Genomic DNA, 5,861 nt, shown 5'->3' on the forward strand with positions numbered 1-5,861 from the left:
GTGCCCAGGACTCCAGGACCCCGGCCTCCTCAGTGGGACTCAACAGATTAATTCAGGGACCCTCAAACCTCCCTGGGGACCTGAAGATTCCAGGGGCTCACTCTGTGTTTCTGCCCCAGCAGGTGGCATCAGCGTTTTTAACCAGCTCCCAAATGATCTCAAGGTTCAGATGGATTTAGAAACTGCCACTGGATTCCCTGGGTGGAGCAGGTGGTTGCTCCCTGGTCATTCCTGGGAAAAGCTACCCAATAGGTTTGTGACAGATCTGGGGGCCCCTGGCAGCATCCCTCCGGGCCTCTTCCACGTGGAAGCTCTGCAGACAGGAACCAACCCTGTCCAGAAAGCCCAGAGCCTCAGTCTCCCCATCCATAGAATGGGGAAAAAGAAGCAAAAAAGTGACACCCATCTGACAAGGTTGCTGGGAGGTAGTTATCGGACCAGGTGGGATGCTTCCAGAAACTTCAAAGCACTGCAGGCAGTGAGAAGCCTAAGGGGTGGTGGGAGGGACAAAGGTTGATGTGTCCTTTCCAGCCCCAAGGACCCAGCCAGGTGAGGGTGTGGCAAGGAGCAGAGGCAGGGCCAGAGGAGCCTGCATGCCCCTCACACCACGGGGCAGAGGGGCAGCTGGGGAGCTGTGGTCCCAGGACGGGCTTGAATCTCAGTGTGGGAAAACCCCAGAACCACTCTGTTTTAGCACCGTGGACCCAGGGAAACGTGTAGTCTTGAGAGCTCAAGCTCTTCTTAGCCGCTCTAAACTTCAGAATATGGAGAACACTGGGATTTGGGACACACAGAATCCTCTTTTTTTCTTTATGCCTTACGCGACGTTTCAAGCACACAAAAACACACAGGATAGCATATAATCACCATGTACACACCACCCAGCTTCGTCAGACCTTTGCCTTACGTTTATCACCCTGTGAGTGGCATCGTGCTCTTGGTGTATATCTGCTATCATTGAACGTTACATAGGATTGCTTTGCATAGCTCAAACTTTAGACCACTGGTGTCATATTCTTATCTTTCTGCAATGTGCTCTGTTCCTCAACATTCTGTTTCTGAGGTTTTCCCACCGTGATCCGTACTTACTCATACTGTGGTTGAATAAACACACCACAGTTGACTTACCCATTCCGCTGCTGGTGGACATTTAGGAAGTGCTCCCCTTTTGTGTATTACAAACATTGCTGCCAGTAACATTGGGTCACGTCTCTTGGTGTGTATCTGGGAGTGAAACAGGTGATACGGTTCGTACATCTTCAACTTTCCCAGGATTGTGGATGCTGCCTCCAAAGAGACTAATTAAAAGTCCTCTTCACAATTGTATGACAGTCCCCTTGTTCCATATGGTCTCCAGCACTTGGTATGGTTGGACTTTTTATTTTTTGCCAATGGGTGTAGCAGGTTGAATGGTGCCACCCTTCCCCACGAAGGTATGTGCATGTCCTGGAACCTGCGAATATGATCTTATTTGGAAAAGTGGTCTTTCGAGATGTAATCAAGTTAAGGGTCTTGAGATGAGATCATCCTGGATTGTTCAGGAAAGCCCTAAATCCAATGAAAAGGGTCCTCATAAGAAAAAGGAAGGGAGAGATTTGAGACAGAAGAGAAGAAAGCCACGTGAACACGAGGCGGAGACTGGAGTGATGCCGCCACACGCCAAGGAATGCCTGGAACCCTCAGAAGCCGGAAGAGGTGGGAAGGATCCTCCCCTAGAGGCTTCGGAGGGAGCACGGCCCTGTGACACCTTGATTTCAGACTTCTGCCCTCCAAAACTGTGAAAGAATAAACATCTGGTTTTTAAGCCACCAAGTTTGTGTAATTTGTTACGGCCGTCTTAGGAAATTGATCCAATAGATGTGCAAAGGCATTTACAATTGTTTTACTTTACGTTCTCCCAGTTGCTCTCGAGGCTGACCATATTGTCATTGGCGTGTGGGCCATTCAGGCTTCCTGTCAGTTCAGTTTTTTGCTCAGTTTCCTATTGTTTTATTTTTCTTTTGTCTTACTGGTTTGTAGGAATTCTCTATATATTCGCAACAGTAATCCTTTGCCAAGCATCTTTTTAAAATTAATTCACTTTATTTTCTAGAGTAGTTTTAGGTTTACAGCAAAATTGAGCAAAAAATAAAGAGAGTTCTCTTTGTCCCCCCTCCACACACACCGTCAGCATCCTCCACCAGAGGGGTACATTTGTTACAACCAACAAACCTCCCCTGACACACCATCATCCCCCAAACATGAACGTTGTCCAGACCACAAAAGTGACTAAGCGTTCCACTATCCTGGCTAGTATGGGTAACTGCTGGACCAATTACAGCTTTACCCTCATTCTAGTCTATACTCGCTACAGATAAGATTTATTCAGATACCCAACCATAGAAATAGCCCTGCTTCTTGTGTTTTTTTAAATTAATTAATTAATTAACTTTTGGCTGCATTGGGTCTTCTTTGCTGCGTGCACACTTTCTCTAGTTGCAGCGAGTGGGGACCATCTTCATTGTGGTACACAAGCTTCTCACTGTGGTGGCTTCTCTTATTGCGGAGCACGGGCTCTAGGCGCATGGGCATCAGTAGTTGTGACACGTGGGCTCAGTAGCTGTGGCTCGCAGGTTCTAGAGCTCAGGCTCAGTAGTTGTGGTGCATGGGCTTAGTTGCTCCATGGCATGTGGGATCTTCCCGGACCAGGGCTCGAACCCGTGTCCCCTGCATTGGCAGGCAGATTCTCAACAACTGCGCCACCAGGGAAGTCCCAGCCACCGCAATAAGAAGCCCGCGCACCATAACAAGGAGTGGTCTCCACTCTCTGCAACTAGAGAAAGCCCACGCACAGCAACGAAGACCCAACGCAGCCAAAAATAAATAACAAGTAAAATAAATATTAAAAAAAAAAAGAAATGTCCCTGATGGCTGCAGCCTCTGCTGTGTTTTGAATGATGAACTTCTTTTTTCAAATGTTTATTTATTTATTTTTTGGCTGCATTGGGTCTTCATTGCTACGCGTGGTCCTTCTCTAGTGGTGGCGAGCAGGGGCTACTCTTCGTTGCGGTGCGTGGGCTTCTCATTGTGGCGGCTTCTCTTGTTGTGGAACACAGGCTTTAGACGTGCGGGCTTCAGCAGTTGTGGCACTGGGGCTTAGTAGTTGTGGCACGGGGGCTCTAGAGCACAGACTCAGTAGTTGTGGCACACGGGCTTAGTTGCTCCGTGGCATGTGGGATCTTCCCGGACCGGGGCTCGAACCCATGTCCCCTGCATTGGCAGGCAGATTCTTAACCACTGCGCCACCAGGAAGTCCCTGAATGATGAACTTCTTAATGGATTTGCCCTTGGGCACACACTGGGCACAGTTGGTGCAACGAGTAGGCTGCATGTTGCCACAGCCCTTTTAGGCACAACTATTGTTCCTTCTTTTCCTGGTCATCTTGGAAGCAGGACCCGAGAGCTGGAAAACTGAATAATTTTTAATATGGCAATACTCCCCAAAGCGATCTATGATACAATGCAATCTCTATCAAAACTGCAATGTTTTGCAGAAATGGAAAAGCCAATCCTCATACATAATTGCAAGGGGCTCTAAATAGCCAAAAATATACTTAAAAAGAAAACCAAAGAGGACTTACATTTCCTGATTTCTCAACTTACTTCAAGTTATAGTAATCAAAAACAGTTTGGGGGCTTCCCTGGTGGCGCAGTGGTTGAGAGTCTGCCTGCCGATGCAGGGGACGCGGGTTCGTGCCCCAATCCGGGAAGATCCCACATGCCTACGGAGCGGCTGGGCCCGTGAGCCATGGCCGCTGAGCCTGCGCGTCCAGAGCCTGTGCTCCGCAACGGGAGAGGCCACAACAGTGAGAGGCCCGCGTACCGCAAAAAAAAAAAAAAACAAAAAAAAAACAAAAAAAAAAACAGTTTGGTTCTGGCTTAAGGACAGACATATAGACCAATAGAATAGCACCGAGAGACTAAAAATAAACCCAAACATCTATGAGCAATCGATTGCCAACTAGGTGCCAATATCACTCAGTAGGGAAAGAATAGTCTCTTCAACAAATGGTGCTGGGTTACCAGGACAACCACAGGCCAAAGAAGCTGAATACCTACCTCACTCCACGTATAAAAATTAACTCAAAATGTATCAACAACCTAGTATGGGAGCTAAAACAATAAAACTCTTAGAAGAAAACAGGGATGGGGGGACTCCCCTGGTGGTCCAGTGGTAAAGAATCTGCCTTCCAATGCAGGGGACGCAGGTTCCCTGGTCGGGGAACTAAGATCCCACGTGCCGCAGGTCAACTAAGCCTGCACGCCGCAACTACTGAGCCCACGTGCCTCAGCTAGAGAAAGAAAACCCCACACGCCACAACTAGAGAGAAGCCCGCACACTGCAGAGAAGATCCCGGGTGCTGCAACTAAGACCCAACGCAGCCAAAAATAAAAATAATAAATACATAAATAAATTAATAAAATAATAAAAGAAAATAAAACTTCTAAAAAAGAGAGAGAGAATACAGTGGGAAATATATTGCACTCTACTTAAAAAAAAGAAAACATAGGGGTGAATCTTCATGACCTTGGATTTGACAATGGATTCTTGAATTTGACACCAAAAGCACAAATAACAAAAGAGCAAATAGATAAATTGGGCTTCACAAAAATTTAAAACTTTTGTGCATCAAAGGACATTATTAAGAAAGGGAAAAGACAACCTACAGAATGGGAGAAAATATTTGCAATTCCTATATCTGGTAAGGGTTCTATATCTAGAATATATGAAGAACTCTCACAAGTCAGCAACAAAAAGGCAAACAACCCAATTTAAATATGGACAAAGTACTTGAATAGACATTTCTCCAAAGAAGATGTACAAATGACCAAAAAGCGTATGGAAAGACGTCTAACCTCATTGATCATTATGGAAATGCAAATCAAAACCACAATAAGATACCACTTCACCCCCATTAGGATAGCTATAATGAGATGACAACAATAAAACCCCATAAAAACAGAAAATAACAAGTCTTAGTTGGGATGTATAGACATTAGAATCTTCATACATCGCTGGTGAGAATATAAAACGGTGCATCTGCTTTGGAAAACAGTTTGCAAGTTTCTCAAAAAGTTTAACATAGATACCACACGACTAAGCAATTCTACTCCTAGGTGTATACCCCCCAACACTGAAAACAGGTGTTCAAACAAATATTTGTTCATAAATGTTCATGGAAGCATTATTCACAGCAGCCAAAATATGGAAACAACCCAAATGTCCATCAATGGATGAATGGATAAACCAAATATGGTATAGCCATACAATAGAATATTATTCTGCCATAGAAAGGAATGAAGTTTTGCTGTGAACTTAAAACTGCGATAAAAAATAAAGTCTATTTTTTTTAAATGAAGTAGTGATACATGTGCTACGATATGGGCGAAACTTGAAAACATTATGTTAAGTGGAAAAAAACCAGATACCAAACATCTGCATGCTTCCTTTTACATGAAATGTCTAGAATAGGCAAAGCCATAGAGACAGAAAGCAGGCTGTTGGCTGCCAAGGTCTGGGGACAGGAAAATGGGGAGTGATTGCTGAGTGGGTACAGGCTGTTCATCTAGTGGTGACGAAAATGTTTTGAAACTAGAGAGGGGTATGAATTGCATAATTTCACAAATGCAGAAAATGCCACTGAATTGCAACTTCAAAATGGTGAGTTGCGTGTTATTTGAATTTTGTTTCCATGAAACTTAAAAGACTATTGTTCCATCGGCTCATGCTCTTTCTGCTGCTTCTCTTGTTTACTCCCGTCTGAGCCCTGAGATGCCTGGAATTCTGGCTGATGCCTTGACTGCAGTCTTATAACCTCAGT

The sequence above is a fragment of the Delphinus delphis genome, chromosome 8 (assembly GCF_949987515.2).
Source record: "Delphinus delphis chromosome 8, mDelDel1.2, whole genome shotgun sequence".
In the NCBI taxonomy this organism is placed as follows: Eukaryota; Metazoa; Chordata; class Mammalia; order Artiodactyla; family Delphinidae; genus Delphinus; species Delphinus delphis.